The sequence below is a fragment of the Argiope bruennichi genome, chromosome 4 (genome assembly GCF_947563725.1).
Source record: "Argiope bruennichi chromosome 4, qqArgBrue1.1, whole genome shotgun sequence".
NCBI lineage: Eukaryota > Metazoa > Arthropoda > Arachnida > Araneae > Araneidae > Argiope > Argiope bruennichi.
Genome location: NC_079154.1, coordinates 112226461 through 112240839, shown reverse-complemented (window position 1 = coordinate 112240839; position 14379 = coordinate 112226461). Strand labels below are relative to the sequence as shown.

The 14379-nt window shown below is 27.2% G+C and overlaps 1 protein-coding gene across 4 annotated transcripts in view; it reads left to right on the top strand.

Annotated features, from left to right (window-relative positions):
• The window catches only part of LOC129965660 (rho-related BTB domain-containing protein 1-like), a 97367-nt gene that overhangs the window by 2666 nt on the left and 80322 nt on the right, over positions 1-14379 (top strand). For all 4 annotated transcript variants that reach the window (XM_056079755.1, XM_056079749.1, XM_056079756.1 and 1 more), the window contains exon 3: positions 567-688. The gene's annotated coding sequence lies outside the window, so the exon portion shown is untranslated. The remainder of the gene's footprint in view (positions 1-566; positions 689-14379) is intronic.

Genomic DNA, 14379 nt, shown 5'->3' with positions numbered 1-14379 from the left:
ACTATATTGGTGATATAACTTGGTTGCTTGTCAATAAAATCTAAGAGTCAGTATAAGATGGAAGTATCCTAATAATGCATTGTAATTGCGATTTAATTATTACATGAAGCTAATTGAATCATGCTTGTTCTAAAAAATGTTTTACAATCTTCCTATCATTTCTTATACATCATTTACTCTCCTTGTTATCATCAGTACTTTTTCTAGATTCAGTACTTTTCCTATTAATAGGGCCTCAATCAATGACAAACTTTGCATGTTGACACTATTCAATTAACATTACCATTAATAGTTGTTAATAAAAACTATCACTAAAATTTGTCTTTTTTTTTTCCCCCTCTCCCTTTTTAAATTCTGTTGACTTAGCATTGTGACGTACTTCTAACAGTTGTTAAGTGCCCTTCCCCCTAGGATTTCAAGGTTTCTCCAGCTCCTGTGGAGATAACTGCCACTGTTAAATAGAAATAATTCAATTTTCTTTCATATGAATTTACCATCCAAGTTTATTAATAAATTATTTGGCCTGAATTTTATCAGAATGTTTTTATAGATTTTATTTTTTTTAGGTTATCCTCTGAAAATGAGAATATTGTTCATCAACTGCTTGTTCTAATTATGTGGATATGTTTTGTGCATTTTTTTGCCTGATCCAAATAGAAACTGCTCCATCATAGCCTCGATCACAAAAGTAGGTGTCTGTTTAAGATAAAGTTTTATTAAATCCTTGCTTTGTTTCTTTTATTAATACAGCAAGTATTTACTTTAAAACTTCTATTTCATACATTTGAACAACAGCTGTGGATGTTTTATGATATGCTACATTATCTTTTCAAAGTTTTAAGTTGAAAGTAAATATGGTCAAAAAGAAAACTCATTTGTTTAAAGAATGAGAGTTTTATTCATAGCAAATATAAAAGAAATAAAATGAATCTGTACAATGGAAAATATTTTTATCACTTGATTATTTTAATTAGGTGCTTTGTATGGATTTTTAAAACTAATTTATTCATTGATCTGAAATTAAAAGGTAGCAATCTGTATTTAAAACATGTTTCTGCTTTCCACCTGAATTCTTAAAATACATATTTATTTTTTAAAAGAATTTCTGTGATTTTTCAGCAGTATTCTAACAAGTATTTAACTGTTAGAAATTTTGTAACAATAATAATGTACATAACTATTTTATACTAATTACAAATTTTTATCTGATTATAAATTTTTATTTTAAAATTGTTCTATCAGTAATTACTGGTTTGAAATACCATTTACCACATAAATATTGTAAGAACAGAATGGTGTGTGATAAAATAAAAGTAATAGGATCAATCAAGTAATTGAAAATGAAATGGATTTCTTGGATTGGAACAAAATAGATAGACTGAGAAAATCAATTTTGTTTTATATGTTTTCTAATTAAAAAAAATAGATAAAAATTCTAAAAATGATCTTGTTTTTAAACATCTTCTGTCATGTTTTACAAGAACATTAAAGAATTTGAATATATTTATTATCCTGAAGTATTTAATTATATTTTAGTAAAAGATTCCATTATTCATGTTAAATTGACATTTTATAAAACATAAGTCTATGCAATCAATGCATATTTATATTATGAATAGTTCTCTTTTTTCTATTTTAGAGTTTTTTTTTGTGCATAATTTTTCGGTTATGCATGGTTATTGTGAGCTATATTGTTTTCTAAAAACTTATGTGAAGGTCATAAACCTTCTTTCCCTTAATTTTTAGTTTATATTTCACATGACGAGTTATACATTTATTTTTCTGTATCTTTGCAGTGTGAAAATAATAAATATTACAATCTGAAACTTATGAAGTTTAAACCAACTTTATATAGTCGCAGATTTTTAAAATAAATTATTTTGATCATCACAATATTAAATTTTGTCTATCAAAGGGAGGTTTTAAAGTTACTATATAATTAAAAAAAAAAAAAAAAACTTTTCCATATTTTTTTATTATTATTCCAGATTTACTAAATATGAGGTTTTTGGTTTACATTTTCAATAAATTTGAGACAAAACATCTACTGTTAGTTGTTTTTCTTAAAGCTCTTTGTTTATTTTTATTTATTTCTTTTTTTGTAGTTGATATGAATAAAGTAATGTTTTTAGTTGTACCCTGATGAAAATGATCTGTTTGAGTTTTTGTATCTGGTTTTCTTTTACTTAATTGTTTAATAGATAGAAATAACTTACAAATCCATTCTGATTTGTACCTTCCTACAATTCATAAAAATTTATTCATATATATGAGGCTTTTGTTATGATTTTTGATAAATATGGTTGCCTCATTTTTCTAATTCTCATTGCTATCAAAATATATCCTGAAATATTCCATAACTGACAATGGAATATTTCAGGATATATGCTTTATAAATTTTTGAGAGTTTTGTTACTTATCTCTTGTTACTCCTAATTATCATTGCATTTTTTAAAAAAAACAGTGATATTTTAAGGACAGGTAGTTTCTGAAAACATAACATTTTGTTTCAAAAATCAAAATAATTACCATTAGGACCAAAATTTACAAAGTATAAATAAAAATGGTCTTAAATGAAAGCCAGAAATTTTCTAATATTATAAAAAAATCCATTTTTAAAAAAGAATGAATGTGTTTAAAACAGACAGAATCTTTTGTATATAATAAAATATTTTTTGTAATTTTTTCTGAATGTGTGTTTTTATTTGCGTTTAGTGTTTTTTACTTTTTTTGCAATAACTTATATGTTATTTTTCTTGAGTAATAGTTTCAACTCTAGGTTATACTGCATAGAAAACTTTTTCATTAGCATGTTTTACAAAATTAAATCAATTGAATTTTTGATGGGGGGTGGAGGGTGGAGCAGCTATAACCAGATATGACTTTTGGTAAACAGTGTTGTAAAATTGTGTGGTTTGTTTAATCAGATTTAATCAGTGTATCAAAATCAGTCTATGAAAAATATTATAACACAATAATATCTTTTCAATCTGGGTTATATTCAAGAGCATGCTGATCTGAATGACTGTTATGTGAATAATCACTTAATGAAATTCGAATCAACTATGCCCTAAAAATGTAGTTTTTATTAATGCTTCCTGAAATTTCCAAATGGCTCTTTTTTAATGCTTTCTGCATGTCAGCACTTCATTTTGTCTGTTTTTATAACTGTACAGCATATGTAATTGCCTGTGCCTAATTATGTGTATTTCTTTGTTTAATGAATAGTGTTGTGCTATTGTTTTATTTATTGGGTATCTTTTCTATCATGGTTCGTATATTTTCAGATCAGTGACATTTTAAAACAGTTGTAAAGGTGCAAACTAATTTAAAGTATTAAAAATAAGCAAAAGCAAAAAAAAAAAAAAAAAAAAAAAACCATAACAAAGCATTACATTAACCTCATAATTCCCTACTGTATTGTTTTCAGTCAGTGTCTGAAAATATCATGTTGAAAAAACTAGCATTGTGCCATTTTATATCTTTTCTAATCTTTGTATTAAGCATAGTAATATTTTGGTGTATGGAAAGCATGGATTATTTCATACTAATTCGATTACTATGACATGTTTAATTTTTGGTAGTTTATATATACCTCCAAATAATATATACCTCAAATAATGAAAAAGATATGTTAAAAAAAAGTATGGAAAAAATACACACATGGACACATTTACGTAGAAAATTCTAAGGTGCAGGGGTGTTTGAAGAGAAGTAGAAATATTGGTTCCAAATTTTGTAAAATTTGAATTTTCTTACGAGAGAAAATGAAAAGTGTGTCTGTCATATTAAACAATGAATGTATTTTTATAAATTGACTTTAATAATTTAATTGAAAAGTTTCTTTTCTTGAAGATTAAAATTCTTTTTTATTCATTCAAAATTCTTTTGTATTATAACCTTCTTTGTAATTAATAAAAATTAAAATGCATATATTCTAAATAATATCATAAGACTTTCTTGAGTGTTTGTTTTAATAAATTAACATTTCTTGTCATAATAATGTTTAAAAAAAATTTGGTACACTTGTAACAATTACATGATGGTGTGAGTATTAACCCTTTTATGGAAAATTACAGCTGTTATCCTTAAATGAAAACAAGGAATCAAACCACCTTTATGCTTCAAAATTAGTCTGTTTTGGCAATATTGGTTCATTTTATGGATAATTAAGCTAAAAAAATTGTTATTTATGAATTATTAACGAATAATTTATGATTTTTGCAAGTTGAAGCAGAAGTAATTCATTTGGAAAACATTTTCATATATGACTTTCCTATTTGTTGATTTTTTTTCTTCCATTTTACTAACAAAAAATTCTGCTGATGATCTTTGAGGTACTGAAATCCATTCTGATGATTCAGTTTGACTCATGACTAGTTTTGAAAACTGTCTGCTATACTTGAAAAAGTAGATCCAATATGGATGGTACTTGATTCTGAACTAGCACAAATTGGAGGAGGATGTTTAAAATGCATTAAAATATAACAGATAACTTTTTATAATTTATTGAGATATTAATTGTTCATTTAGCTAGGTATGTTATATTATATTTGGCAGGTCCTTTAGAATAATGTTTTAATGTTATATTTGTTGGAATTTATTTACTTATAAGCATAATTAAATGCCTTTATTGTAAGTAAAGAAATCTAATCTAAATCTAATCTTTGGCTAATTTTGCAGGGATTTTAGTACTGTAATAATTTTTTCCATGATATCTTCTAATAATAAATGGTGCAATTCAGCAATCCTAACTCTGGTACCTCCAGAGTGCATTAAATCAACTATCTTGCTAAGAATAAGGATGAAAATATCAATGTGTATACTGGAATTTTACAGATTGAAGAGTGGAAATGTGTGTTGCAGATCGATTTTTTTAAATTAAAATTTGTATGTATAAATAAACATCATTTTAAAGTTTAAAAAAATTACCTTTTCAATGATGTCACATTTCCTCCCCTGTATAAATTTCTTTCTGTATAATTAATTTTCCCCTGTATAATTAATTTTTGAAAGCTCTTTTATGCATTTTGTATAACAATACATTTCATTGTTGAAGCAAAACTCAAATAGTTTTCATTGTTATTAATATTTCATTCTCTTAGTAATTTTAATAATTTTATTAATAATGGTTTAATAAATTAATTAATAATATTCATAATGGCTTTTTGATGACTTAATGGACAAGATACGATGATTCTTTTTATTTTTCCACGTTGAGTAGGTTCCTCTGAAAGGCAAAGGTTTTCTAAAATTATTGTAATTTTGTTGTACTTACAATTATGGTTTGACTGCAAAATGAATTAATAGTAAAATATTTTTGATGTGTGGCCATTTTTAAATCTTTGTTGTTGTTGTTGTTGTTTGTGATACACTTGGTTGTATAAAGTGATAGCATAGCACAATGGACAGTGTAAAACTTCTAAAATAGTGTAAGTTAAATGGCTATTAAAATTGAAGTTAAAAAATACTTTTCTAAAGAAGCCATTAAGTTTCACAGAATATTTAATTAACATTTGTAACCATCATTTATCCTGACGAGCCAATGGGTCGCCAAAGACGGTTAATTTAAAAATAAAGATGTCTGGTTAAGAAATAAATAAAAATTGTTTAGATAAAAAAAAAAAAAAACTGAAATAAATTATTAACATTAAGTTAAAAATAGGTGGAAATATGAAAATCGAATTGATTCTAAAATGTTTAAAACCACCACTGATGGCAATAAGTAGCTTGAAATCAAATTTTTATAACAATTTGTGACGTGACCGGATAACCGGAAGAAAGACTTCCGTCCGTTGATTGGTGGCCATTATCGTAATTCGCTAGAGGAGTCTGGCTCCACTCTCGGCGCCTGCGTTTCTAGCGTTTTCTAATACGTATTTCAGTTATTAGTTAAGGCAGAATGTGATTATTAATATGAGAAAAAATATGCATTTTTTTCATGTAACTTTATTTTAACAGCATTTTTATATATTTAATTAATATTCGTAAAAACTTTTTTAAAATGCATAATAAATAAATGGTTTTGGAGATAATGTATAACTTCATTTAAGCAGTTTGTAATTTAAGTCGGTATTTATTCAAAAGTTACTGAAAAGAAATGTTGAAAATTACTTGCACTATTCTTTTCTTTTCCTTCCTTTTTTTTTTCTTTCATAATTAACTTATTCTGTTTTGAGTCGTTCTTTTTGTAGTTATTTCTATAAATAGATATGCTATTACATGACTCGTTCTCCATTTTTATTGTGCTCAGTTGAATAGATACGTTCTTTTATATAAATGAAAAGATTGAATAATTTGTTGGACAGCCCAGAAACAACGAACTCGCGAAGAATGAGCATTCAGAGTTGGTTTTTATTTGCTACGAATTGGACAAAATTAATTCTATTAAAGTAAAAGAGCTCGAGTCTTCTCCAGATGGAAAAAAAAAAAAAAAAATCGTTCAGTCGCATTTATATGTTTATTTTTTTGTATACATTTGGCATTTGTTAAATATTGGTGTTGTTGGTGGCTAAAGGCCAAGGTTGTATTTTGTAATACCCATGGCAACTGTAGTTAAAGAAAATGAATGATGAAATTCTGCTTTCTATATTGATGATCTATGCACGTAATTCCGGCACTGAAGGAAACAAAAATGAGATAAATTGTTTTTACTTGTCGTGCGGTTTATTTTATTTCACTAGGATGTATCTTGTTCAGTTTTTCTTACTAATTTTCACTCCGTAATTTCATTTGTTGATTTAACGTGTTTTTTGGTTTTTACGCTAATCGGAACTTCGGTAAAGTTCTCTTTTTTTCAGCTTTTAATTAATGTTATTTTTTTCTGCGAAAGAAATCGAATAATTCTTCATGCACTATCATAATTAACTAATTTGGGTATGAGAATCTTGTATTCTGTTTTTTAACCTAGAATGTTTGTCCCATTAATAGGTATGAATAGTTTAATGGGTTTATTAGAGTTTGCTACAGTCCAAAATATCTGAATAGTTTTTTTATTTACATTTTAAAAACTGAACTGTGGATATTTTAGTTATATTATTTAAAAAAAAACTGTTGTAAATAAGATACTGATAGTCAACGACACTGTTATGAGTAGTAAAAAACATCTACGTGTTATTTTCATTGTCGTCGTTTTTGGTAATGCCGTTTATTATTACATCAACATATTTTTGTATTATTGTTATATTTTTGAAAGTTTTTACATTGTTTTTTCCGATTGAGCAGAAATAATTGAAAAATGTTATTCGTGTTTTTTTTTTTTTTTTTTTTAAATTTTATATTCGCTTGTATTTAATCACCTCGAAGTTTTATATTTCCGATGAATAAAAATAGCTGATGTCAAAAAAGTAAAATTATCCTTCATATAAGTCTTGGTAAGACTCCGGTTAGTAAATAAAATAAATAAAAATGTATAGAATCATGCTTTTCAATTCTTAAACTTATTTCATTTTGTGTGTAATTTGCAACATAGTGAATGAAAGGAAGATTATGTAAAAAGAAAGTGTTTTTTTTTTTTTTTTTTTTTTTTTTCCCCCGATTGATGAAGTAAGTCCAAAAGTAGATACATACATATTTCAGCGTAAAGAGAGCATGCCAAATTGTATTGATCTTGCTCTTTACAAAAGTTATTTTATTCACGTTTATGTGATCAGGCAAAGAGGTATATACAGACATGTAGGGCAGGAAAGATTTGAGGCATAGAAATTCGTGAACATTTCAATATTGAATTTTTTGATGATAACGTCATTTTTTCCCCTTATCAATGGAGTGTTCAGCCATTGATTTTATTATATATTTCATTCAGTTTATTTGATATTTTTGAATTACATATTATCGCGCAAGGCATCGAGTATCTTTAACGGGTTTGATCATCTCATTTAGATCGATTTGGCCTAAAACTTAGTAAGTTGGATCTTCAACTATGTTGTAAAAATTACATGCTAAAAATTCATGCATTTTTTCTTATTACGCATTGAGTTTTTCATATACTCGGAAATACGAATACTCAGGTTGACAGCAAACCCATTATAGTTGTTAATCCAAAATTGGAGTTGTGTTCGTTCGTAGTCAGAAATACGAACGTAAATACAAAAATACAAATATAATTTTTACCCCTAAAAAGATGTAAAGCATGGAGATTTACAGAAATCTGAAGGTTTAATGTTCTGGTGATTGCTTTTTTTCTTTGTTTACTTCATATATTAAAAAAGAAAAAGCTTGACATTTACCGAAAGTTTTACTGTGATTGCAAATAACATAAATAATCTACTGATTCACTCAATCTGGAATATTAGGAATCAGATTATTTGAAAGAGAGAGAAAAAAATGAGTTAAAATGCAGCGGAATTGAAATATATTATCTCGTAAGCTACTATATATATTGTTTGCCAGCAGATTCCAAAACACTCCGCGCTGTTGCGCATGCGTTAGGATGGGTTTAATTGGACAAAATAGGGTTGAGAGGAAAGATGAAAGGAAGAGACGTTTACATTTAGCAATAAAGTTAATTCAGGAAATGCGCAAGTCCTTCCGCGTCTCACTTCTTAGTGATGTAGAATCGTCGAAAACTGGTCATCTCAGGATATTGAAACGAACAGTACATATAGTTATTTGATACTATTCATACTAGCCACCTTTGAAGACCAACTGATGCGCAGGAATTATTGGTTGCGAAACGTTTTGATAAAATCTTTTATACCTAACATCTATACCGACTAATCTTAATGGTTTCTTTAAGAAATTGTTTATGAATTTTAAATTTTGATAGGAATGTAATTTTCATTATTTTAAAAGCCTTACTTTGTTACATTCTCTATGTTTTGCGCTTTTTCAACTTATTCTCATTTCACTGATTTGAATTTTAATTTAAATGGAAAGGGATTAAACTTCAACTAATTTACTAACTTTCTTGTCGAATCGGAACGTATTTATAAAAAAAAATAAGTAGAAACATTCAACATTGAAGTTTTGTGTATACTGTAGAATATTTTTAACAATTTACGTAATACCAGAGGTTTATTTAACAAAAATTTCAACAAAAAAGTGAACATATTACGATAAGAGGAGCAAAACACCAATCTTAAAAGAACGATAGTATGTTTTCATAAATTCAATTAAATTACTGGAAAGACCAACCGTGTTTAAAAATGTGCAACTCTTAAAAAAATTTCGCATTGCTTTCTTCTGAAAAACTTTCACTGTTACTGCCACAGTATTCAAAAATTTAATTAAAAGAATGTTTTAAACAGAAATCTATTCAATATGTAAAAATAAGCTAAATCATTGTACCATGATCTTCAACAATGATAAAAAAAATTCGGGATTAAATTTTTATAGCAATAATAAAAATGACTTGAATTTCTTAACAACTATGAAATGTATTGCTGTAAATTAACTATTAAAACGAATTAAAATCAGGAAAATAATTGGTCATTTTAATTATTGTCAATGAATATAATATTTTGAATTTTTTAGATAAAGATAATCTTTGTGCTGTTTTGTTTTCGTAAGTTAAGGTAAAAGTGAAGACTCAATTTTTGATTAAAATTATGAACAAAATTTTAAAAAATCGCTCCGTTGTGCACATTTACACTTTCCAAAATATTGTGAAATTTTGTACCTCTAGATTCTAACAATTTATTATTTAAAGCGCTAAAACATCACAGATGCACATATATTTTTCTTTATTGTTAGTTAAGAGTTACGATTTTGTTGGATATCATATTTCATTAATCAAATTCATTTTAATTTTGAGATATCGTTTTCAGTAATGCAATTTCATAAGTGGTTTTTGAAAAAGGAAGGTCTAAACAAAGAGATTCGACGAATTCTGAAAGTTTAATTTTTTGGTGATTGGAATATAATAAATTCTCTGTTATCCATGAATGTTCCCAAAATGTTGATAATAAAGAAATGATTTTCACTTTTTCTTTTTTTGTAAAAATTTAAACTAACAAACTTTGAAGTACAGAAATTCACTGCTTATTAAGGACAGGAATTCACTGCTTATTATTCTGTGTGTAAGCTCCTCCTGTTGTAAATTTAAAAAAAAAAAAAATCAAGATCATTTTCTTGTTAACGTATGACATTTTTTGGTCATTTATTTTTTTTAATTACCTGCGGATTCATCACTCAATTCCACGGGTTATCGGAAGTTTGCTTTAATTTTATATACTTCATATTCAGAATGTAAAGTAAAAAAAAAATAAATAAAATAGCGCAGCTATGGAAAATGCAAGCTGTTCTGCTATTCTCAATTATATATTTCATGATTTTATTAATGAGGAGAAAACGAGACACGTATTTTTCTTTTCTTTTTACCACCCATGCACTAACTAAACGAACCGTGACAGTGAGCACCAAACTCATCACGTTCCGACCTTGGAATGAAATTAATGAATTTTGCATATTTGCCAAGCTTTCTTTCCTCTTGGTGCAGCGTGTATTCCCTATAATTAAAAAAGCGCAAAACATGAGGATAGGTGATGTAAAGGTCTTCACGATGTGCTTCTGGTTTTTAATGAAGCTTTTTTTCCCCCACTTATCTCACAGGAATATCGTATAATTTTACTTATATATTATGTAACATTATGAGAAATATTGTAATAATATGTATGCGATAATTCGTACGTGACTGACCTAAATAAAATAAAATAAAAGCTTCATTTTAATACGAGCTGTTCGTTGTTTTCCTTTATGGGATCGAAGATTTGTTGAAGATATGGCTGGCATGCGATTAAAGAACAGCTGAAAAAGAAGTTCAATACTGGAGGTTCACTGTAATAACGGAAATTAAATAAAAATCGTGATGCACGTTCCAGTACGTCTAATTAATTTAGGTTTGGAATCTATGACGCTTTAACTAGCATATCTCAAGACAATCAAAAGTGATTTGTATTAAAAGACATGTGCTCTTACGTTTATTATATTACGTGAATCGGCTTCATTAACTGTCCAATAACTCTATTACATTGATAAACGATTATTATTGCATTGATAGTGAAAATTTAGTCCAGTATTCAAAACCAAACGCTAATAAATAATAATAATAATTAAAAATAACACATTTAATATTTGAATTATCGAATTCTCATCTGTTGTCAAGTTTTTCTAATCAGTAGCCTTTTAAATTCTTTATTCAAAATTTTTATCCGAACTCTTTATAACTTCTCCTCAATTTGATGATCTATGAAGCTAACATTCGCAAAAGATAAATATCAAAATAAAAGATAATTTATGGTTTTATTTTTGTTTACATTACTGTAATGGTGTACTTATTATGTATTCTTTACATCATGGGCAATAATTACATGCACATAGATTAAATCTTGTGTTTTTACGGAATTTTTTTTACTTGTTAAACGGTAGTATTGTAAAAAATTCAAATCCGACTCCTGAGCTGCGTACTTTTTATCCAATTTTTTTTCAAAAAGAATACTATAATAAAAACCATATACTTGGGAGTATTTATGATTAAAATACGCTTTGAAATGGCCATAGAAAAAAAACCTATTGAACACAATGTTATTAAATCTGGTAATAGTTTACAAGGGAACATAAAGTTATATTCCCCCCCCCCCCAAAAAAAAGCTTTGGAACTTACCACTTGTGAATAACCAACATTTGCCATGGAACCTCTTATCAGCAGATGAGTCTCATTTTTGCCTTAATGAGCATAATATTAGATTCTTCTGAAGTCACCAAACGGTTATTTTAGAAGAATGTAGTGGAACTGGTGACCGGTGGCAACTATGACATTGGTCATTTCAAGGTAGAAACTTAATTATAAAGATCGTGTATCTGCATTTTCTCATAAAATCCTTTTTTTCCCTATATAGCTCTTATTAAGAAAATTTTATAAATGAATACATAATAAGTATTGATAAATGTACCATACCATACCATACCATACGGTACAAATACCATAATAGTAAGTAATAATAGTAAGATGAATATAAAAATTCCATAATAGATTTCATTCCATCGAGATTATTATAAATAATGTGGTTTTAAGAGTATGATTTTGGACATTGTCATGCTATTGCGCTATCCATCTAAACAGACTTTCAAAAATAATTTTAAAAAAATCTAATTCAGCAGTTTTTCTATAATTTATTGCTATATTAGAAGTCTGTTGTGCGATGTACCGGAATCGTTACATTTTGGAAAGAAAAACATATTTTAAACCTTTATAACTCAGCTTCTCACAAGATGTTTTGATATTTTTTTTCAATTAATAAGACAGAACTTTTTTAATTTTTCAAAATCTTAATTATAAAGTGAAAAAAAAAACATTAAGAAAAAAAAAATGTAGCATTTATGTCGCATTTTGTTACAATGATTCAAAGTTTATTTTGAAGACGAAGAAATACGAAGTGTTTTGAAGCAACTATTTTGCTTATTCTAACATTATACAATATTTGTATGTTGTGGCATATTGGATATATATATATATATATATATATATATATATATATATATATATATATATATATATATATATATATATATATATATGTATGTATGTAATGTTTACATACTCGCTTCCTCATTTGTTTTCAGCGAATGTTGCTTCAATTCAGCTTACTAGCAGCTAATATAATCTATTTTTGAAGCGATGCACTTAAATTGCCTAGAACGATCGAATTGATTTAAAATGAATATAGATAATTATTTTGAATTATGCAGCTCTGAAATGGTTTGCAATAGAATTATTACATGATACCGTAAAAGGTTAAGGTACAATTTACAATAGCGAACTCGACATCTGTTAAATGATAGCAATTATTTCCCGATTGCATAACTATATTGAATTGTGCAGGTATGTCTATATTATTGCTGTTCCTTTCCCTTTTTTTTTTTTTAATATTTTCAATTTTAACAACATACTTTAATCCTAGTTCTGACGGTAAAAAATCTTTTGAAAAATTACTTTAGAATATTAACAAGTACTCAATTAACTAACACTGTATTAAACAATATCTTGAAATATCTTGATTAAATAAAGTTATTTTTTTCTAGATAATGACGTTAAACCTTAAAAAAATTTCCATTTGAAATGCTAGTATTTTCAGTAGAGTATATTTTGGTATTCTGATGATTGAGAAACATTGTTTGTATTATTATATTAGATATTGAGAAATAATGATTTGCAGAAATGTCAAGTTGTTTAATTATCATTTGTTAGAGTTGAAACTTTTAAATATGTGCATCATTAGTAATCAGACTTTGAAATATTTTGTCCTTAAAAATATGACTAAGAAAAAGTATTAATTGATTCCAGCAATTGGTGGATCTCTATTTCTTTTCACAGCTTTAAAGGGGATGAATCATAGTAACTCGATGACCTGGTGGTAGAATCTCTACTTTGGGATTGGAGGGTCATAGGTTCAAAAGCCAGTTCTCCTTAATTTAGGAATATGAATTTCTAAATTTTATATATAAGCTTGGTGCACATAATATTTGTTCTTATGGACATCCTCTTGTTGATATAACGTATCAGACTACGTTTCAAAATTGCAAAATCCATCCCAAAATAGTCCTGTGGAATGATGGATTTTAAATATTTTTGTAGAAGTTGGATTCAAAAATGTTATCCTCCGTTTCTTTTTTGATGACAGGAATTATCTTCTAAAAATTGATAATAGTGGTATTTAAAATATTTGTAATAAAGTGATTTTCAGCTTAAATCAGAAAGAAATTGATACGACTTCTAAGCATTTTCATCTAATTCAAGTGAATTTCTGTGTTCACAGAATTTCTGTGTTCTGATGAAAATTCTCAAATCTAGACTTCCATATCTATGAGGATCGTTTATTACGCATTACGTAATTGGACTCTATGTTCCTTCATATTCATGATGGCTTTCATCTAACTAAACTATTTACCACCGTCATGGTATAACCCATGATTTTAGATACCCGTGGATTAGATCACATATTGCCTAGTAACATAAACATTAAAAATCTTATGCCCAATTTTGAGTTAGATGTTCTGTGCAGTTTTCTTTCTAGGAATTGTTATATTTTTCGTTTACATTATTTGATCAAGGTTAAAGATTATAAGGTATGCTCCCAAAAAGATGGCACGTTGCTTTAAGAATAGGAAGTTTTTCAAACTTTTATAGAAAAATATCGTATTGATTAGTTATGTTGAAGTTATCTTGAATCGGGAAACTTGGTGATTTGATTCAGGTCTGCCTAGAGTCTGACAAAGACATTATATTTGAAAAGAAGAGTTACCTTGTTCCGTATAATCGCAGGAAATAAACATACGTTAATAAAAAGATGAAACCATTAAAGAAGTCAAAAACATGACAATTAGCGGTATCGGCCATATGTAAGAATCTTCTATCTTTTGTGGCTGATACTACGAATTGGC